Source organism: Dipteris shenzhenensis, chromosome 17 (genome assembly GCF_047967505.1).
Source record: "Dipteris shenzhenensis isolate YYH24624 ecotype China chromosome 17, Dip_SZ_1.0, whole genome shotgun sequence".
Lineage (NCBI taxonomy): Eukaryota > Viridiplantae > Streptophyta > Polypodiopsida > Gleicheniales > Dipteridaceae > Dipteris > Dipteris shenzhenensis.
This window is the reverse complement of record NC_141612.1, coordinates 52345346-52368494: the sequence shown is the minus strand read 5'-3', so window position 1 is coordinate 52368494 and position 23149 is coordinate 52345346. Positions and strand designations below refer to the sequence as shown.

The window sequence follows — 23149 nt, the reverse complement described above, 5'->3', positions numbered from 1 at the left end:
TTGATTATCTTTGAAAAGTTACAATTGTCCAAATGCAAGCCTAAAGACAACCTCATAGGGAATAGGGCCAATATACTAACCATGTGAAGCTGACAAAGGGTAGTTCAAGAAATATGTAATATGGTGGTGTGTTTGTCAAATGTGATTTTAGATTGAATTAGAGTGAAACATGCATGAGATAACAAGTTAAAAAACAATCACTTATCATTGTCCATGTGATTAAAGGCTTTCCTTCTTTCATAAATTATTCCATAATTGTAGCTTAACCTTTGTATTATTAGCATCCCTTCATCATTGCCTATACATTTTCATTGTGTTTGTGGGCATGCACTCTTGAAATCGTTGGATTAACCTTGGTGGCCTTGTGATTGTACTATCTTCATATTCCCATTTTGTCGATAACACCAAGATGGTTTCCATTCCATATGTCCATTTACAAGTTTCTCATTGTTTTCCATACCCAAAGCTTCTAATACAATCTACTGGATATAAGCCACTATCAACGTTCTTGTTGTATAGGTCTGATGTGGTTTTGACTTTACATGGCATCGCATCCCTTTATCATTCCCTATATATTTTCAGTGTCTCAATGGCCAGGTACTTTGGAAATTGTTGAATTAACCTTAGGACCACATGGCGGCCTTGTGATTGTACTATCTTAATATTCTTGTTTTGTTAATAACACTCGAATGGTTTCCATTCCATACGTCCATTTACCATTTTCTCATTGTTTGCCTTACCCAAAGCTTCTAATATGGCTTATTTAAAGTACCCAATAGAAAGGTTCTTGTGGGATAGGTATGATGTGGTTTTGAATTTACATGGCCTTGAAATTCCAACAATTTTCTTAATTTTAGAGCTCAAATCTGCTTGAAGATGAAGGGAATAAATGGCTACATAGCTTCAAAGGTCTGCATGTACATAGCATGACGTGCAAATTGAATGCCAATAGATAAAATAGAAAAAACAAAATAAAAGGGATATTGGTTGCTCTTAGGTTCAATAAAATTTTGATTTGATGAATTGAAGTACTTAGGTAGGCCATTTAATTATGGCAAGGGAAAGGCACAAAACTATTTTCAAAATTCATTCCTTGTTAATCTTTCCAAACTCAAGAATGTTTGTCATTTGCATTATCACTTGAAACCATTCCATCATGTCTTTGATATAAGAAAACAAGCTTGAGATAAAACTAGAGTACCAATTTTTAAAGAGGGTATAAATCTAAAGAACCAATAATATTGTAGCACTTAGAGGTCTTGTCCAAGTTTGCATGCCAACATTTGCTTAAAAATCCTATATCGACCACATCATACAAATTATCTTTACATGTTTTAGAGTCAAAGCCTTAGTTTACAAGCCCATAAAATAACAAGGGAACAATGTAACAATGCATATTAATCTAACAAATTCTCAAATGATCATCTATCTCAAGTGCTTAAACATTATGGAGGTATAGTTCATGATTGTATTCTATATAAGGCCATTTTAATAACAGCAAGATAAGGCACAAAACTACTTCCAAATTTCCTTTATTCAAAATTATATCAAAATGTAAATATGTTATTTATTTCCAACATTGCTCAAAGCTATTGCATCATTCAACTTTTCCTTTGAATCTCCAAAAATAAAAAATAAAAATCTCCAAGGAGATCATGCGGCATGTCCACCCCTCATAACATAAAAATCTAACAATATCATTTTGATTTCATTAACTTCTTCAACATGGACTTGCAAATTATAGTGCTCTTTGGTGAGGCTAGCAAGATCACTTCCTCCATTGTTCCCTCAAAGCCTTTTTCATTTCAATGTGATGCAATGTTTGTCTCTCTTTGAAACACTTTAAGTCCAACACATTGTGGAAAGCTTTAAAATTTAAATAGCTTTGAAAAACAATAGATGAAGTATTACCTAAAGGCACAAATTACACAAAATGGTTGAATTTTTCTCCTTGGAACCACATAAGCATAAATCAGTTTCCGAAGACTAGTGATGAGTTAACTTCTCTACTAGGTTTATTACAACAATACTAGTGAATTATTTAGCAATGTTATCAAGGAAACTTGATGCCATGTATGGTTGGAAATTGGAATAGAGCTACAAAAATTCTTTAAAGGTGCCAATTCCAAATTCTCTATCAAACCACGAGTTAAAAACCTGAAACAAAATCAAAATACTTATTGTAATGTCAATATACAAGTAGTTTACCAGTGTTGCTCCTCTTGCTTAGCCTTGGCAGTTATGTGGGCCCCTTGTGTGGGCATGTCTAGTTTGGGATTGTAGGCAAAAATTCCATCCTAGGTGAATCCACCACCCTTTGGATGCATATATTTAGAATGTTGGAGCTACAACTATTCATGAGCTTAAGTCCAATGTGATCAAAAATTTGATTTTGCATTTACCCTGATGGTTTGTGATTAGCCCACAACTTGATCGATCAATGTTTCCATCATAAACCATCTTTGAAGCTATGTAGCCATTTGTTCCCTTCATGTTCAAAATTTTCCCAAAATTATTTCCATATTCTTAAAAGGGGGCACGATGGATGCACGAACCATCATTCACTTCTTCTCATTTCTACACTTGTCTTGGGCATAAGATAGGGCAAGGTATGAGAACAAGATTGGAAGAAAGAGCACTCTGCCCACATGTGCAAGGAGGTTTTATCCCATAAGAGAGCAAGTGAGCCTTTATCCCATAAGTGAGGGAGCAACGATGTACTTTGTTCTTGTAAAAGGGATCACTTTCATGCAATAACAGGCAAGCTCTTAGGGACCTCTCTAAGTATAAACCTTTAGTTGCAACTTATTGAAGAAGGTTGAGTCTATGCTATTTAGTCTAGCTCTTCATCATGTGTGCAGTGAGGATTCATTTGCATTATATTCGTTAAAGCACATCATAGCCATAGATCCGAGATGCTCATATTTCACATGCTATCAGAGCCTGGTCATCCCCTTTGTCGAACATCATCATTGTAGAGGGTATAGATCTCCTTCTTTTCTTTGAATAGCTTTACAGAGTTTCTCGTTCTGACATATAGACTCTTTTAGAGCTCAAGATATGGAGTTTTGAGGTTTTCCTTACGTGTGAGAGATATAGATTGCTGGCTAATTACTGTGATATGAGAGTAGCTTTCATCGAGGCTTGGAGTGAGACCACTTTGGATGCATTTGGAGACTTTCAAGCCAATCCCAACTTTAATCTCATTGTGCCCTAGAGTGGCCCCCCAAAAAAACGTTTGCTTCTCAAATTCCATCACACTTGTTCAAATTACCCATTTTCATTATACAGGCCCCTACCTCAATATTTAGCTACATCATAATGTTGATGATGGGGTCTCCTTGGTGAAATCATGTGCCAAGATTACATCCAGCAACATGCTCACCTATCTCGATTTCTCTCTACTTAAAGCTAGATATCCTCTGTCTCCTATTGTTGACCATCATAAGAGCCAAACCACCAAGCCAGATTACATGCAACACATCAGCAATGATGCCATAGGTTTTCAGGTTCAGAAGAAGCCATTTGAGGATTGAAGGGGTAGGCAAGCAAGGAAGGAGAAGCGGCAAAAGACATCTATAGATAGATCAATTGGACGGCATGTAGCAAGGGTAACCATGTGATTGGAGTAGCGGCCAGGAAGAAGATATGTCCACATGGTATCAGACCTTGTGGTGGTAGGTGATGGAATGACGTGTGGCAAGAATAGGATAAGGTCCAGTCACAATTGACTCATGGTAGACATGTGTCATGGTAAGGTGCTAGCTCAATAGACCCATGTGGCAACTACCATATCATAGTCTAGTCAATAATAATGTCACGTAGGCACTACCACATGGCATAGAACATAGTCCACACCATCATACACTTGTGCCATCTGAGTATCGTCTAAGCACCATGTTTCATTCTACACGTGCACACATGGTCCACATCAACATTCATTCATAAGCACACGCTTTCAATTGATTGTGCAACACGGCGCTCTTTAAAGGCACATATTTGCATGTGCATATGCTACTGCATCACCCTTTTGGCCCCTCTTCTTGATCAAAGTTTGGCAAGCCATAACTTTTGATCTAGGAGGAACTTTGAGCTCATCAAACCAGGAAAATTGATTGGTTGTTTGAACACTATGCACTTGACATGTCTACACTATTGTATGCAATTAGACATTGCCAATATTGAAGTAATTCAACAAGTAAGACTCTTGCAAGTGGCATTAAGCACATAGTTTGTCAATAAATTTATTGGGCAAGGGTTCCACACCTAGGAAGTACCTCTTAATGCACAAAAAGATACGGAAGGGAGTTAAGGAAGATGCAATTAGTGCAATGAATGAAAATTGGGAAAATAAAGATTATCATGCATTTGAATATAGTTGGGTAGTGATCCAATCCATCATATACACTCTAAGGAGCATGCTAAGATGCATGGGATGAATTGAACAATGTGTTTAATACATCTTAAAAATGAGCTTTATGGGCTTTAAATGAACGTCTATGAATCATTGTCAAAACTGGGATGAATTGAATACTCTCTTCAAAGCTAAAGTAAATAATTGAGAAATGCATCTTAAAAATGAGTTTTGTGGGATTTAAACAAACTTCAATGAGTCCTTATCAATTTGTGAATAAATTCAAAAAGCATCATGACTCAACTAGAACAGATAGATGCAAGGGTAGGAGAAAAGGATACACTTGCACTTCTTCTAAAGAGGCTGCCTAAAGAATACAATGCATTAACATATTAAAGAATCCTCTAGATCCATCATGTCAGGGATGTGTGTCATATTTACTTGAAAGAGAAAGAGAGCTGAAGGCAAGTACAACAATGAGTAGCAACTATGAACAAGCACACTTCAATAACACAACTAACAAGTGTTACCATTATGCAAGGATGGACTACTATCAAAGTGAATGCAAATCGAAGAACAACCAAAGTGGAAACAAGGAAGAATGCATATTCAAGAACCAAAAAGCCAACTACATGGAGTCTTTATCAAGGAAATAGGAGACCTATAATGACAAAATCTTCTAAGAGCTACAAGGATAAACTGCACCACCTTTGCGTATGGATTTGTATAAAGGTCACCAAAAATGAGTAAACCTAAATTTTGTTTTCTCAAGTCACACCTAACCACGAAAAAAGCTACGTGAGCACCAAGAGGAGATGATGACATGTAATACCACACTCTACCATTTAAACTGGCATGATGTATTGAGGAGGGGTGATGGATCTTTGTAACTCACATCCAACCACGTTTCCATAGCCTATATAACAAGGCACCGAGGGGAGTTGTTGAGATATGTGGTGCCTTGGGAACAAGATAGGGCAAGGTATGCCACATGTGGAAGGAGGCTTTATTCCATATGTGAGAAAGCAATGAAACGATGTACTTTACTCCTGTAAAAGGCATCAATTTCATGCAAGAAATGTGCAAGTTCTCAAGTCCCTCTATAAATACAAGATTTGTTTTCTTCTTTCCTAAGCCATGAGATCATCTAAACTTAAAGGCAGTTCACTTTTAAACTGAATCCCTTCCTCTTACTCTCTACTATGTCTACCATTCTATGCACTATAACTCAGCAAGTAATAAGATGGAGATTTCTCAAGAGGAGAGGCAAAGCGATTTGCAAATGAAAAATAACAACTCAGATCATCCTTTTGAGATCAGCACACAATCAAGTTGACCGAAAGGATGGGCATTGGGCTTCACTTGAAGTTTAAAGGGGATTCAAAGGTTCATCTTCAAAGTATAGTACATCCTCAATGATATATCACAAAGCATGAACAATTGACCATGATAGAATCCATTACTAAATGAAAGTTAGGAACCAAGGCTCAAGTGGAAGATCGAAGAAGGTCTTGCTTTGAAGCATTTCAACCTCCACTGTTTTGCGGGGCGGTTTAATACTAAACCATTGAAGCCTTTTTTGATTGGTTATTAGATTCAAGCTAGTACCTAAATTGACGAAGCTCAATTGCTTATCCTCAATGATATATTACAAAGCATGAACAAGTGACCATGATAGAATCCATTGCTAAATAAAAGTTAAGAACCAAGGCTCATGTGGAAGATTGAAGAAGGTCTTGCTTTGAAGCACTTCAACCTTCACTATTTTGCAGGGCTGTTCAATATTAAGAAGGACTTAGGCCATTGAAGCCATATTTGATTAGTTATTAGATTCAAACTAGTGCTTAAATTGACGAAGCTCAATTGCTTGATGGGATGAAAGAATAGCCCATTCAATTTCAAACAATAAAACTAAATGATCCAACTAGAGGTTTTTGGCTAAAGTGATATCACATTCGCTCATGAATTTTGGATGATCAAGGGCGACCTCAAGCAAAAGAAGTGCTCAAGGACTAGGAGCAAAGGTCAAATCAAGAACCTTACGATTGACCAAGATGGCAATCAAAGCTAGTCCATCAAAGATCAAAGATCATAATGCCAATTTTATGCCATTTATATCAGATAAATGAACCGATAGATCCATAGACCTCTAGGTTCATGTGAGAAAGAAAGAAAGAAAGAGAGAAATGACTAGCAAAGAGTGGGTGAGAAGAGAAAAGGGTTGAGCAAGGTAGGGAGGGGGGGGGAGAGAGAGAGAGAGAGAGAGAGAGAGAGAGAGAGAGAGAGAGAGAGAGAGAGAGAGAGAGAGAGAGAGAGAGAGAGAGAGAGAGAGAGAGAGAGAGAGAGAGAGAGAGAGAGAGAGAGAGAGAGAGAGAGAGAGGCCCAAAGGCCCATGTAGGGGAGGCTGAGTAGGGCGAGAAGGAGGGAACATGTGAGCTGCGATGGAATGGATGAGTTGGATGATGCGACTGAGGCTAACCAACATTGGAGGGCACATAAGGGACTAGCTATGGGTGAGTTGTTTGACGCTTATTACGACTCGGCAACACAGACTTTGCACTTCCATGTTGTTTGCAATTATGATGTGTGGCGTTCAAACATTCGTTTAGAAAAGAAGGCACCTTAAGAAAGGTTAGACACCATTTGAAAGGGAAACAATCTGAAACATGGAGAAAGGAGAGAGAGGACATGCAAAGTGGAGTCCAGGTGCAAAAGACAAGAAGCCATAACGTGAAGCACTTCATGCGAGCCATGGGAGAAACATATGAAGGTAGAAGGGGTGATGCAAGCCATGGAAAAAGCATCAAGGAGCCTCTCTTTGATACCAGTATCTAGTAACTGATGATCTTTGATTAGCTATTGTGACTCACTATAGGAAAATCATTGTGCACGGCAATGAGTGTGGGTCTTTCTATCCAACAATAGTAGACCTAGATCATAAAACCTTCATGGCAATCCTTCAAAATGAGTTTTTTTGTATGTAGTTTTTGTTTGTGTGTTTGCCTTCTTTGTTCTATGTATGTGCATTATGATAGCATTGTAGGTTCTGGCTATTTATTGCGATTAAAATTACTCAATCTTGGGATGTGGAATCATTTTCTCAATTGATCTTTTTCATGCAGTCTAGGTATCGTATCATCATTTCTAATTTGCATTTTATTTTTGTGTAATAAGTCTTGCAAACGCGTCTTCATGCTTGCTTGAGTATTCTTCATGCTTGTTGTCAAACACAAAATTGAAGTGGCAATGGTGAGAAGGAAAATATCCCAAGACATTGCGAGACTAATTGTTTTCATTGTAAGCAAAATTTCAATCTTTGTTGTGACAAATCATTCTTGATTCTGACTTATACATGTTGAGTCTCGTCTCCACTAGCTAACACATTTTTCCTTTCAATTGGATGAAGATGTTGTAAAAGAAGTAGAGTAGAAGTTCTCACCCCCATATGTAGAGGAACTTCCTCATTAATCACTCCCCTTCACTTTCCACCCCTCCTCTCCACTAATTAATACATTTTTGCATTCGGGACCTCTTCATCCATGTGGCATGTGCATTGATTTCATGGTCTTAATGCTTATAGAGACAGGAGCCAATGGGGATGCTTAAGTCCTTTACACAGTTGGAGACTCCAAAAGGTGAGGTGAGTCAGCTACACCTTCCCCTCTGCTTGGTCAGAGGCTCTTGGCTGCGCAAAGATGGCCACCTATTTTTGTAGCCATTTGAGTTTTGAGGGTGGGGTAGTCAACACATGCCGTTGCATAGTTTAATGGGGATGAAGGTGTGAGTTGTCCAACGTGGCACGTTTGGAAAAAGCCTTGGAATATTTGGTTCCTTCGTGTAAATCACCGGGGTCAAAACAAGGGTATGCGTTTTCTGAAAGAAATCCGGGTCGTCAGTAATAGCTTCAGGTATGTGATACTCGTTACCAGGCCACTTCCGCTACCGAAACTTTCATTTGGCTGTGCGCTTGCGTTGCGCTAACTGTCATGGACAGCGAGGGCCGTTAGTCAGAACGGCTGTATGGAAGAATGAACGAATTTCATCAGATCTGGTGATAGAAGCCGGAAAAGGTTTCCACCGGCCAAAGCAAACGGGAAATCACAACTTTGTGACGTTTTTAACCTTGTGTCCCTTGTTTCTTGCTTGTTGACTATCGAGCTCATCGTTCTTTCATTGAATTGGCCATGCGGGAGTGCAATACCGTGGCCTTCAAGGCCTTCCTGGTTTCGTTGTATTAGGGTACAATAATAACCGGAAAGACCGAAGTCGTACAGCATTTGTCTTGCTGCTAGTACTACTGGTCAGTTTTTATTGAATCGTCTTGTCAAAGTGTTGCGGCTTTGATGACTTAAACATTTCCATTAGTATTTAATGTGAGTTACGAGGGATCTTGGGTTTGCCATTGAGTATGAACTAGATTCATATGGAATCTAAAAAAAGGTCATTGTGTTTTTTGTTGCTGAACCATCGTCCCACTTTATCCTAAGCTAAATCATCATTCCAAGCTTACGTTCCTTTTAAAGAATATCATGTCCTTTTATATATAGCCCTTTTAAAAGCATCAAGGACAAATTTTTGATATGCATTACCTGTTGTCTATGCGTTTCTTTTGCGAAATAAATTTTGAAGTGGAAGGGTGCATTTGCCATTCATCGTTTCTAGAACTGCATGCGCCACCTAAAACCGTGTTGTTACCTGTTGTCTATGCGTTTCTTCAGCGAAAGAAATTTTGAAGTGGAAGGGTGCATTTGCCATTCATCGTTTCTAGAACTGCATGCGGCACCTAAAACTTTTTGAAGGAGCTTCAACAGCAATTATCTTTGAAGGGAGTGTTGTTGCTATTGGGAACTCGCTCACATATCTTAATTAATTCGCAGCATGTGCAACGTCATGGTTTAAAAGCAACACAAAATGTGAAGTTCTTCATGTAATATCAATCAACGACAAAGCATGAATTCCATGATCCTGTTGGAGGTCAACATCTCCTTATGTCACATGATAGAGAGTGAGGGCCTTGCTTGTGGGTGTGCCCCCCCTTTGACAGGTTAGGGTATGCTGAGTGAGGGCCTTATTGTGGGTGTGCCCCCCCTTTGACAGGTTAGGGTATGCTGAGTGAGGGCCTTATTGTGGGTGTGCCCACCCCCCATGAGGCTAGAATAGGTCCACCAGGGCATGACGGCAGGCTGAGGGTGTTCCTGGGCCCGTTTGCAGAGGAGGCGGATGCCCTCAGGGGGGGCAGGTCAGTTCGCGACTGTTTTGGGCCTGCAAAGGGTCTGCTTGACTGCGGCTTTGGCAGCCCTTTGCCGTGCTCTGTGTAGGCCAGCATGGGGGGCCAGTAGGGTCTCCGTTCGGGGTAGGTTACCAGGCCCCTGCAGCTCTTTTATAGGGCAGGAGGCTGGGCACACCAGTTGGTCAGTGCATAGCAGGGGGGCAGCCCCTTGTACAGCTGCATGGCAGCCCAGGGCTGAGGGGGTTGGCCCCTAGGGCTGCTGAGTCGGCCCTTCCGAGTCTCATTGCGGCAATCCTTATATGATGCCTGCCATGAGGGTGATATACATGCTTCTTGCATAGAGCTTTTCTTTCTATGTTTCTGATCTTTGGGATACTCTCCATTTTGGAGACTTCCCATCTTGTAAATTTATGAGAATATAAATACACTGCACTGGATTTTACTAAAAAAAAAGTGTGTGTGTATCCATTTCTGTTAAGATCTGTTGCACTTCTCAGACAGTACTTGTGATGGTCTTCAGTGACGTAGCTCACATGAGGATTCGGGAGATGATGTTTATACATATACATATACGTATACGTATGCATATACTTATCGATCTAGGAGCTGAGAGGGTGTTTTGGAGATCAACATCTCTTGATGTCACATGATAGAGAGTGAGGGCCTTGCTTGTGGGTGTGCCCGCCCCGTGAGAGGTTAGGTGTCACGGGCTGAAACTGGCCTTTGGAAACTCCAAAGGGCAGGGAACAGATAATAACCAGCAAATACTTGATTTGCAGCCATTTAGAAATTCCCACAGCAAACCAAAATAATTTCAAACACAACACGCAAGAGTTAGATTTCCCTCATCTTGCACCAGATATCAGATTGGCTCTAAACTTAGCGCCCCTTTCGGTATTTCTTTATCATTTATTTAGAGGGCAATTAAAAGAATACAGAGGAAAGCACTCTTGTGCATCCGATCAAAGCCAGCCAGCTGAATAATACGTTCACAGGCACTTCCGTCCTGCTATGCATACAGTTCCAATTTCAGAAAGGCATCTCAGTCCAATGCAAGAATCCCATGGCAGCCTTTCTTCCAATTCTGGCTGATAGTTCTAACCTGGCAGCATAGTTAGGTCCGTACGCGTACGGACATTTTTTTCGTACCCCATCCGTACGTCCGTACGTATGGTGTTCCGACGTTTGGGGGGGGGGTGTTTGTTTTTTTTGGGTGGCTTGTTTGTGGGTGGGGTTTTTTTTTTGGGAGGGGGGGATCGATTTTGTGCCTGGCCATAACACATTTTTTAGCACTATTATAATCTGTACGCTGCTAATCCGTACTCCATACATTGTTGGCTGACTTTGGTTGTGGTTGGCCTCAAGGATGGTCTCAAGGAGGAGGAGGAGGAGGATGGCACTGATGATGATGATGATGATGATGATGATGATGAGGATGAGCAAGAGAATGAGGATGAGGATGAGGATGCAGCTTGAGGCTTGAGCCTCATTGGTTGGGAATTGTGATGCATTTCAATTTTCAGCTTTATTTCCGGGCTGTGGCAGCCTTTTCTTATATGATGTTTTGCCTTTGACGTTTTGGTGTAGCACCTACTTCTAAGTTTCTACTACCTACTACCTTTGATCATGATGTTTGGTATAGTATTGATCTATCATTGACACTATGTATCAGAATCCAGATTCCAGATGACTCTGGGCTTCGGAGGCTGGACTCGATTCATGACTTAAATATTAATACAAGTTTGAAGTTGAAAATTTTGTAGCTCTATGTCAATGTAATGTGTACAATGTATATTTTTCTAAATGTTTTTGAGTAAAATTACACGTATGTTTCAGCCCTAGGGGCTGAACCATACTCCAATCATACTTCCGTACTCGTATGACGTATGCGTATGATAACGTATGGGAAAAACTATTCCTGGCAGCTTTGATACCTTTCAAGGGAGTCGTGGCAGGAGAGAAATCAGCCAAGTCTGTCCTGGCAGCTCTAATACCTTTGAAGGGAGTCCTAGCAGGACAAAGACCAGCAAAACAACCAACCTTGGCTGTTCCTGGCACACAGAAAGGCTAGCTGTAACAAGTCTTACAAGAGAGATATTGTCAGGAAGTGGTACCTTGGGTGAGACCGATAGTGTCACCAAGCAACCTCTAGATATCAGGAGCAGTCTGAACCAAGGGAGTAGAGGTGCTACCCCCCTCTTGAGACCCACGCTCTGGTGAGCCTGAACGAGCACCAACCGAAGTCGGCTCAAAGTAAAAAGTAGAGTTGCATCAACTGAGGTGAATCTCCCAGTTCACCCTCCTCCATCCACATCACATCCAAATAGCGACGAGGACTGTGTTCCAATAACTGTTCTTGAATGAAGATCTCGTCCTGCTCCTCTATCTCTGGCTATTCCTCATGAGTATATACTTTGGCACATCCTGTGCTTTCAATGCACAACATCTTGGCTGAATTCTCTTAGCAACCACAGGCCTCATCTCTTGAGAGAGAAGGTGATATCCGTGATCCCAACATCATCTAGAACAACCACAGGTCTCAACCCCTTGAGAAAGTTGGTGTGATATCCGGCAATGGAACTATTGAAACCGGCCTTCGGAAACTTTAAACGGCAGTGAACAGATAATAACCAGCAAATACTTAATTTTCAGCCATTTAGAAATTACCACAGCACACCAAATTAATTTTGAATACAACACTCGAGCTAGATTGCTCTCATCATGCACCAGAGGTCCTAAACTTAGCGCCCCTTTTGGTATTTCTTCATCACTTATTCAAAAGGCATAAGAAAAAAATACAGAGAAAAGCACTCTCGTGCGTCCGATCAAAGCCAACCAACTAAATTATTCGTTCACAGGCACGTCCGTCTTGCTATGCAAACAGTTCCAGTTTCAAAAAGGCATCCCAGTCCATTGCAAAAATCCCATGGCAGCCTTTCTTCCGATTGTGGGTGATAGTTCTAACCTGGCAGCTATGATACCCTTCAAGGGAGTCCTGGCAGGAGAGAAATCAGCCAAGTCTGTCCTGCTAGCTTTGATACTGGAGGCCATTCTATGGGCTATCCATAGGTGCCAATTGGTATGTGCCTTGTAGGCCTAGTTACATTCAGTTAGGTCAGTTGGTACAGTTAGTACATGTACTACTTAGGACAATCAGGACACTTAGTCCAGTTAGGGCACTTAGCCCTAGGGTTTTGTTATGTTGGCTCTCTCTTGAGCCTCCACTCAGTTTTGCAGCGATTCATTACAGCATCTCGTTTTTTGTCTTCTCACCTCCATTTTTGAGCTTCCATTGTTTGCCATAGCCTACAGTGGTATGAGAACAGGTCGGGAATCCATTCCCTCAGCCATTGACAGCTTCTCCAAGCTGTTTGGCAGCCTTTTGAGCCCCACATTCTTGCTGGTCTGCTTGATTTCTACACACTCGAGAGCAACTGTGGCCTCCTCAAGCAAATCCATCGCGGGAAACACCTGCTCCTGAAATCAGCTCATTTTGCTGCTGCAACTACTGAAACACCTCCACACGTGTGCTGTATGGGGTCATTTCCTGCTGTACAAAATTCTGTACAGCCTGTACGGAATTGTACGAACAGCAGACACCTATATTTATTGCAGATATAGCACAAGACGGACGCTTTTCAGCAGGGTTTATACACATGTGTGGTCCGTACACCTTGTACGGACTTTGTATAGAATTTTGTGCAGGCATTTATTGTAGTACGGCATGTACGATGCATTTAATGCTGTATAGACTTGCCTCAAACTCACATGTGAATTGGAACTTGGTCTCCTATGATCACTGGAATACCCCTCCTAGAATATTAGGGTAAACATTTGTACAGTGGAGAATGGCAGTGGTGCCAATCTCTTATTGGGCTCTAGAAAATGGCACTGAGAAGCCTAAACTCACATGTGCATTCTTCTATGTTCCACCGGTGGAGAATGGCAGTGGTGCCATTCTCTAAAACACCATTCTTCTAGTCCAATCTAATCAATGTATAGGGTAGATCATGTGAAGAAGTGCAACTTTGAGTATGCCATTCTCCAACGATTGCCACCAGTGGAGAATGACAGTGATGCCAATATCATGCAGAGATCTACATAATGGCACTGACCTTTTGCATGCATCCTCTAGCATACTCCCATTATTCCATTGTGAAATGCATCCCCTCGTCTCTCTCTGCTCTCTCCATTTCGTCAAGCAGCCAATCGAAGGCCTCGTGTTGCCTTTTGGGACTTTTTTGTAACAGTGGGACAACAGAGTCTTTTGCAGTGATAAGCTTTGAAGCTTGAGCAGAATTTTGCCACTTGATTTTGAGAGGTTGCCTTCCTCTCATTTGCTTTGCTAGTTCGTGCATTTGCCTTGAATTTCAGCACCATGACTAGGAGCAAGGATGATTTGTTTGGGATGCTTGGGGCTGAGGACAAGCTTGATGGCACAAATTACCCGGGCATGTTTTGGTTGCCAAGAATTGGTGGCACATTGGTTTAGGCTTTGAGGCCAGGCCTACACGCAATGTAGCTTCTGGTGCTACACCTACAGCCTCTGGTGCTACATGTATTGCTTCAGGCTCATCAGGTGATGGGTCTAATGGTACTTTTGGAGCAGCTGCATCTTCTACTACATGTACTTTGCCTACACAGGAATAGATTCAGTGGGATGGTCGCGATGCCAAAGCACATGCCATGATTGCTCTTTCAGTTAAAAGGGTCATTATCCATCATATCGGGTCTTGCAAGGCAGCAAAGCAAGCATGGGATCAGCTTGCATTCTTATATCAGGTGCGGAATGAGGCGAGGGTTGCCTATCTCCGCAAGCAGTTGAAGGACTTGAAGTTTGAAGAGAGGGTGGTAACATGGATGCCTATCTTACCAATGTGAAGGATTTGAAAGAGCAATTGGCTAATATTGATGAGGTGGCGCTTGATTCTGAGCTTGTTTCTAATACCCTTGATGGGTTGCCTGACCATCAGGGCTTTGCTACTATATTGAGGTTGGTTGCAGGTGGCAATGCCAACCACTATTCCTTTGACCAGCTGGTTGCTCTTCTACTTCAGGAGGAACAAAGCCGTGCAAATCGCAATGCTTCTATGGCTAGTGATCAAGCCTTTGCTGCCTAGCATGAAAACAAAGACAAAGGCAAGGTTTCAGCTGGTAAACCCCCTCATTCACATGCTGGTCACTCCCATGGTGCCTCTTCTTCGGGGGATGACAAAAAGAAGAAGAGATGCAACTATTGCAAGAAACGAGCCTAGGTGGGCTGCCACTCAAGCTCAATCTGCAGCTCCTTCAGGGTCACCTTCACCTCGTGTGGATAGGCCCAAGGCTAGCCTTCTTGCTGCTCATGTCTGCTGTCAGAGGGCTGCTCTAGATGATATGTTATGGAGCCCCAAAGGGCCCCTTTATATAGGGCACAAGGCCCCCTTGAACCAATCGACCAGCCAGCCCTAAATGGGCCGACTGGCTGGTCTGCTAGGTTGGCTGGCCAACTGACCTGGTTGGCTCAGCCCTACAAGGGCCCTCCTTGCTGGCCCATCTGTACCCACGTGGCACTGCGCCACTGGCCCAGGCCATATGCACCCGGATGTGGGCCTTCCTGCAGGCTCCAGCCTGCCCTATTTGCAGCGCCATAGTTGCACCTCTGTATGGCCTGCTTTCAGGGTCTGATGCAGGCCCCGACTTTGCCCATAGCTCTTGCCTTGCTGCCGTACTGTAGATGTACCTGCTCGATTTTGTCCGCCTCTGTTTGGAGCTCCAAACAGCCCCGAACCAGCCCAGAACTGCTGTGACCTGTCTGCTCCAGCCATGTGTCCACCTCGTACAGGATTACTCCACCAGAGGCTCCACTCTTGGCCAAGTCCATGAATATGCTGCCCACATGGCAGCCGGTTTGCTGCCCATGTGGCAGCCCCTCTCTCTCTCTTTTCTTTGATGTGAGGTGTTGCCCATGTGGCAACCCCCTCTCCAGGCTTTTTCCTGTGGGCAAATGCCCCCCATGCTCGCCTCATATGGGGGCTTACAAATGGGGAGGTGACCTTTCCAACAAGCCCGCCGTGATACGCAGTGATCGGAGCATACCAAGGATTCCATTAATCTCTCATATTCAAGCAAGTTGTGCCGCCCGCAAGGGTGCCATGTGCGCACTTGTCTACGTCCAGTGCCAAATCATTGCAGTTCAAGCCGCTCCTCCGATGGGGCAAGCGATGGTGGATCTACTCCAAGAGTTCCAAGACATCATGCTCCGAGATGATCCACCACCCTAGCTTCCTCCCAATTGACCGGAAGACCATTGCATTGATCTACTTCCGGACTTGACACCTCCAAGTTAGTTCTTGTATTGACTTTCCAAGTCTATGGAGGGGGAGTTAGAGTAGCAGTTGTCTCAATTACTGCGCGTAGGGTTTATTAGACCTTCTTCTTCGGCTTTCGTTGCACCCATTCTATTTGTGGCAAAGAAGGATAAGTCCACATGACTATGTGTCGACTACAGAGTACTCAACAAGCTTACAGTAAGCAACAAGTTTCCTATGCCCTGCATTGAGTACATCTTGGAATGACTGAATGGTGCAAAATTTTTCTCAAAGATTGACCTCAAGAGTGGCTACCATCAAGTCCGGATTTTTGAAGCTAACATTGTAAAGACAGCTTTCCGAATGGAGCGAGCTCATTACGAGTTTGTTGTCATGCCCTTTGTTCTGAAGAATGCACCATCAACATTCAACAAGATGATGTCGCGGGTATTTGCAGAGTATATTGGGAAGTGCCTGTTCATCTTTCTCGATGACATCCTTATCTTTTTCGCTATAGCCGAGTAACATATTAAGGATATGCGATGTGCCCTACAGTTATTGCGCGATAACCAGCTATACCTCAACGCAAAGAAAAGTGAATTCGGCTTGCTGGAAATTCAATATTTGGGCTACATCATTAGTGCTCCGATTGGATCCAGAGAAGATTCAAGCAATCACAAGTTGGGTTGTCTCCACGACAGCTCAGGAGATCCGATCCTTTGTGGGCTTGTGTCAAGCATACAGCTCGCACATGGATGGTTTCTTGACACACGCAACCCCTCTTATAGATTTACTAAAGGGGGTAAAGACACGCAGACAAAAAGTTCAAGTCACACGCAAAGCTTTGTAGGCCTTCCATGACTTGCACCAGTTGGCCACGACAGCACCAGTTATGAAGATCACCTCTTGGGATGATCCATTTTTGGTAATCACACGCGCTAGCAATGTCGCCATTAGGGTAATTTCACAGCAAGAAGATAGGCCCATGGCATATTACAGCAGAAAGCTTAACGATGCTGAAAAGGACTATTTAGTTTATGATAAAGAGCTCCTTGGTGTCATCCAGGCATTAAAACATTGGAAGCCTTTCTTATACGGACGTACTTTCACAGTTAAGACAGATCACCAAGCCCTTAAGTGGTTCAAACAATGCCTAGTGCACAGTGGAGCGATCAGCAGCAACGGTGGAGCCAAATATTCCAGCAGTTTGGAGGAGTGATCGAGTACATTCCCGGCAAAAACAACCCTGTTGCCGATGGTCTCAGTCGGAAAGGTTCCATTCAGACCATTGAGCACGCCAATGTGCTCGAAATCAAAGAAAAGGATCTTGATAGCATGAAGGCACAGTACACGGAGTTAGTAGAGTTTGGCACGTAGTTCCAATTAGCCACGATGCTTGCTCCAGGCCATTACTCATTAGAGGATGGTTGGCTTTTCTATAAGAAAAGATTATGTGTACTCAAAGACAAACGGCAGTTGCTGGTATCAACGGGACTTTGGAGAAGTTGAGCGCTATTTCTATTGGCCAAAGATGCGGAAGGACGTATACGGCTATGTTCAGAATTGTCAGATATGCCAAAAGATCAAGGCTTCGCAATGCTTATTCCCTGTAAAAAAACGGCCAGCGTTGAAGATGTAGCTCGTTTGTTTATCAAGTATTGGTATCCCATTGGAGGGTTGCCAAAGACCATCACATCCGACACGGACTCCAAGTTTACGTCTAACTTTTGGCGAGCCTTGTTTGATAATTTTGGTACTAAGCTGCAGATGTCCAGCGCTTTTCATCTGCAATTGAACGGCGAGACTGAAAAGTATAATGGTATGGCATTTGATATTTTGAAATCATATTGTCATGATGCTTAGGGAAAGTGGGAGCAATTTCTTCCGCTTGTGAGGCCATTCTGAACGATATATATTCTGCAAGTATTGGTCGCACACCTTATGAAGTGGCGTTTGGACGGCGGTTTACATCACTCCACACCCGGATGGTGTCTCCATCTCTTGAAACCAACAAAACCACCGAATCAATGGTAGAGATTACAGAATCCGTGAAAAGCCGCATTGCCAAAGCTCAAGCATCGTACACCCGTCAGGCTAACAAATCCAGGTGAGATGTACAGTATAAAGAGGGTCAATGGGTGTATTTACACATTATCAAGCAAAGATTGAAGCAGGTGGGCAAGCGATGCCCTAAGCTTCCTTCAGGAGCTTCATATCATTTCCTAATATTCAAAAGATCAATAATGTCTCAATGAAGTTACGCCTTCCAAGCAGTTGGACTATGCACAATGTGTTCCATGTAGCTTGGTTGAAGCCATATTTTCTAGACAGCAAGGTGGAGAAGATCTTTGGATGGGAAGTCTACTTACGCTCAAGGTGGAGCACGCGGGCTTGAGTCTAGAGATAGCCGGCAGATAGGAGAAGGACCTTGTGGTAAGATCAGAGGACCACACCATTGGTGGGACTTTGGATCTATCTCTTTTGTATTGTGTCCAAAGCTTTGGACGGAAATATATTATTTTGGTGGTTTCTCTATCTGGTTGGTTCATTGTCTACTGATGAGTCTACACACCTATGCTATACTTATAAGTTTAAGAAGTTTGTGATTCCACACCCCACACCACACTGTGTGAGCTCTTGGGCTATTCTATTTGTCTTCCGCTGTGCGTATCCTCTGTTGGTGTATTTCTAACAGGGCTCAGGTAAACCTTCCATGATAGTGAAGGTGTCTTGTTGTCAATCAGGCGTCAGTATACGCTCTCGGAACCACTGAATTTCGAGTATCATGTTGCATCCCATCAAAGGAGTCACAATAAAATCCCGCGTAAACATGGCCTTTTGAATTGAAAAAGTGAAATAGATGGCCTTATGCGTGATGTGTGTACACAAGCCAAGTCTGAACTTGTCCAGTGCAAGCTCGTGAGGCACCAAGGTGCAACTGAGGGAAGATGGCATCTTTTGAACTCCCCATATCGAACATGACAATAAAATGATGCCCATTAGCTGTGCCGTACGCTTGAATGAGTGCCTTGTTTTGATCCGAGAAGTTGCCCTCCTTCTTGCCTTGAAAGACCACCATGGGAACGGCGTTCAAAGCAGGGAAGACGGTATTCGTAGCTAAGGATGGAGGTGGGGTTGGAAGAGCCAATACATTGGCGATGGATGAAGTAGGTGCTTTCGTAGCCTTCTCTACAAGCCACTTCAGACAATCCTTCTTGCCATGGCCAGCAATGTGGTGGCAATGAAAGCAACGATGTTTGTGGTGGTACCGCTTCTGCTCGTCGGGCTGTAGATAGCCTCCCATTATACCTGCTTTAGCCTTCTCATCCGGAGTCATCTTTGGCTTGGACTCCTTTAGACCAGAAGCTTGGTCGTCTTTCTTTTGGAATTGGTTGTCCTTCTTCTGATCCTTACCGTAGTGTTGTTTGATTGCTGCGGGGCTTTGGAATCTATCTGGACCTGCTTGGGCTTTTCCCCTTTGAGCATCATCTGTTGATTCTGTGCGAGAGTCGACGCCTGGCTCGTAATCCGGCGGGTCGAACTTTCGAATGGTATAATAGATGTTGGTGTCCAATCCTCGAATGAATTGCTTCATGTTAGTGCTCTCCGACATGCCTAACTGCTGCGCCAGCGTGATGACCTTGTTACTATATGTCAACACAGGCAAACCATTCTGGGAGAGATGAGAAAACTCATCCTCTAGGTTCAGCATATATTGGAGTGGGAGGAAATGGGCTTTTAGGTCGGTCACAAACGTTGCCCAAACCAAATTTGTCTTAAACGTAGTTGGGTCAGTATGCTTACTAGCCCAATGTTGCCACTAGGTAATCGCCTCACCCGTAAGATAAGGGGCTGCGAGGTGGGCTTTGTCTTGCTCATCTTGAATTTGCGCTAACGGAAAATGAGCTACGAACGTATGAATAAATTGTAAAATTGTTGAATGGTAACACTTACCATCATACTTAACAAAATTTGGAGTGGACCGAGTGGGTGGTGTTACCTTTGTCGATGACGGCTGCTGCGCTCAAACTTGCATGCATAGATGCTAACATCTGTTTGTGTTGGAGAAGCATCGCCTCTCGGTCTAGCTTTTATTGCCTCTTTGTTTGGGTGAGCTCTGTGCGTCGCAGTGCCTCTTCAATTTTGCGTTCCTCACGCATCAACAAGAGTTTTTATTCAAAATTCGTGGTTCCTCTTTCTTCTAGCGGCTTTTTTGCTTATTTTTTCCCCAGACGTTGTTTTGTCTAGTCCAGCTATCTTCTGCTTTCTTCTAGTTGGGAAGAGTGTTCTTTGAATTGCTGTAGGAGGACCCGATTCTGTTCTCATCACTTCTTGAGCACTTGGCGGAAGCGGATCTTGTTGCTAGTCTTTCTTCTCTTCATAGTCTTTAATGATGACTCCTTTTCTTGACCCTTCCATGGTGCTTGATTGTGTGTCCTTTTCGGATCTCAACACAACCATACACTCGCAGTAGTCAAGCTGGATACAGACCGAAGCTCTGATACCAATGTAACATGCAACGGTAATCTGATTGTGTAATTCACAGCAAGACCTTCTTTAAACCTTTAGTGAGGAGTTAGCGTTATACACCATAGAGAGAGAAAGGAGATGAGGGTAGAGATAGAGTAGAGTCGACAACTGATTGGGTCCCTGTACCCACTGAGGGCCCCCTCTCCTAATCAGGGGAGAATTTGCTTTATACTTGGAGAACTGAGAAATACAAAGAACACTCTTTGAGAGAGCACATAGACATGCTTCTGCAGAGCTCACTGTGCACACGTATAGCAGACCCAAAGACCTAAGAGGCAACGTTGACTAATACTTAGACCTTGATGCTGTCCACACTGACGATGTAGGACGCTTTTGCAAGGCAAGGGAGAGGCTTGTGCTGTCCATCGGAATGTAGGGTGGATATCAATAGAATATCAACGCTTCGTATCCCCTCCTAGCTTTCACTCTCTCACTCCTAGCATCCTTGTCAATAGAATATCAACGCTTCATAAAAAATCGAAATGGTGAAGGTGCAAACATTCACAACTAAACCAAGCAATCAAAGTGTTAATCACACTCCCTTCTTATAATTCTTCATTGCTTGCATGATCTTATTCTCACACAGCACAATATGCACTCTCATATAGGTCAAATTATAAACAATACTAACATGCAAAACTAAAGGCAGTGCTCACGAGTACTTGTACACGCTTGTTTTCTTTGTAGAAGTTTGCACTTTAGGACAACAGAAATCAAAAAAGTAAGATGGCCCGCTTGACGTCCTGCTTGCTGCCCACCCCCCGACCCCCTCTCTCCCTCCTCTTCGTCCCTCTTCCCCTCACCTGTTTTGCACCCTCAGTGGGGCTGCCTTCTTTGAGAGCCCCTATGCTCAAAAAGGAAAAGCAATTCAGGTTGAAACCACCAATTATGCTCTTATGACTACCATTATGGCTACAAAAGAGCCAATTTACTTCGAATACTTAGTTGACAAGCTAGAATGGCAAAGTCGGGGTTGTACGGGCAGCGTTGCCCTCAAGAAGGGGGTGCGACAATTCGTGCCCCTCGCCATCTGCTCGTAGGGCTTGGTGCCCTTCTGCAACCTCTCGCCCTGGCCTGCCCAGCCCCCGTGCTTCACGCGTCACCTCCAAGCTGGTCTGCCCAGCTCTTGCTTCAGGTGATGACCCAGCCCATGACTCCAAGACCGTGCCCACCGTGCGGGCAGGGTACCTCTTGCTGCAGCATTGCGCAAGGCCACTTTGGTGGCCCCTCTCCAATCGTGTAGGTGCTCCCTCAGCAAGGTGACAGCCAACAAGGCAATACAGCCTCGTTTATTGGGCTCAAGGCGGCGTATTGCTCTTCAAGGAAGATACAAAGCAAGCCCTCGGTACTTTGGGGCTTCTTTTCAGGGCCTTCCTTACTTTATCCTCCTTAGCCTCTTTCTCTCTATTAGTGGGCGGTGCAGTTTTTGCTTTCCTTGGTGATTGGGTTTTTGGTGGCGACCTCTGGTCTGGCTAGAGGGGCTCTATGGCAGCACCCTTGACTCCCTTAGTCGTCACAATTATTCTTTCACCGACTGATAAGCAATAGGTACAACAACTAGTGAATCTTTTACAGAACAGGGTAGTTATTGGTAGGATAGTGTGCCTTACTCCATCAAGGAGGCATATCAGGGACTGGATCTAGGCCAGCTTGGCATTGGATGGTGACCACTTTCAGGAGGTCACCATTTATGGATGAGGTGTAATTCTCCTCCAGCTTGGCTCCTTGGATACTGCTCTGGCTCTCGTGGAGAGGAGCCCTATTCTCCTAGGCCCTCATTTAGTGTGTCTTATCCCTTTGTACCACAGCTTTACAGTTGAGGATATGGGCTTGACGCACCATGTTCCCCACTTTTCGGTGACGCTCCGCTTCCCAGGGCTTCCGATGGAGTATAGGGCCATCCTTCCTTCTATCAGACGGGCATTTGGCACACTTGTAGAGTTCTCCTCGGAGTCGGAGACGGCAGTTGTGACAGATGATAGGGTTCCTCGTCTCCGACTAGTGGTAGAGACTCTGGACTCCCTTCCAGAGGTGATCCTCTTCAATACTCTTGAGGGAGGTACTCTTCAGCAGCGACTGGAGATCTCAGGTTTACCAGGTTAGTGTTTGAGGTGCAAGTAGATGGGGCAGCTCACCAAGGATTGCACGAGAGGTTTGAGCAGGCCTCGTCCCCCACCGCAGGACATGTAGGGACAACGGAGTGATACCTGAGAGGCTGGGGCTCGACGACCTTCCAGGAAGACACAGCAGCAGTCTCGGCGCCTGCAACCAGAGTCCTCGAATCCCCGGGTTGAGCCTTATGAGGAAAAAGAAGCGGAGTAAGTGGGCTAGGAAGACAAAATAGAAGCGGAGTAAGTGGGCCAGGGTGGACCAAGATGGGGAAGAAGAAGTGGAGTAAGTGGACTAGGAAGAACCAACGACAACAGGCCAATCGTAAGAGGCGAGCATAGGAGGTTGCGCAATCACAAAGGGATTAGGCTAGGAGGCTGCACGTCACGTGAGCCGGAGAGAGGGAACTCGATCTCAAGACATTCTTCAGGCCCCTCTTGAGGCGAGACTTCACACTCGCAGGACCCAATGCAGTAGCAGGAGCAGACACCAGAGGATTTTAGTGCGCTAGGCGGTTGCCTATTGCCCTCTCTGTACTGATGTATAAGCAGGTTTCTTTTGTCCCATAGACCTTTTAGGTCTCCAGTGGACATTAATAAACTTTCTTTCTTTCTTTCTTTGTATCTCATCTTCAGC

At 43.7% G+C, this 23149-nt stretch overlaps 1 protein-coding gene across 3 annotated transcripts in view; it reads left to right on the top strand.

The window, feature by feature from the left end:
* Positions 1-7967: 7967 nt before the first annotated feature.
* LOC147892277 (alpha/beta-Hydrolases superfamily protein) overlaps positions 7968-23149 on the top strand; it is a 133650-nt gene continuing 118468 nt past the window's right edge. Inside the window, exon 1 of one of the 3 annotated variants that reach the window (XM_087388193.1) lies at positions 7968-7989. The gene's annotated coding sequence lies outside the window, so the exon portion shown is untranslated. Of the gene's footprint in view, positions 7990-8058; positions 8263-8311; positions 8655-23149 lie in introns of those variants that run through there. The other 2 variants (XM_087388191.1, XM_087388192.1) reach the window with 2 other exon arrangements.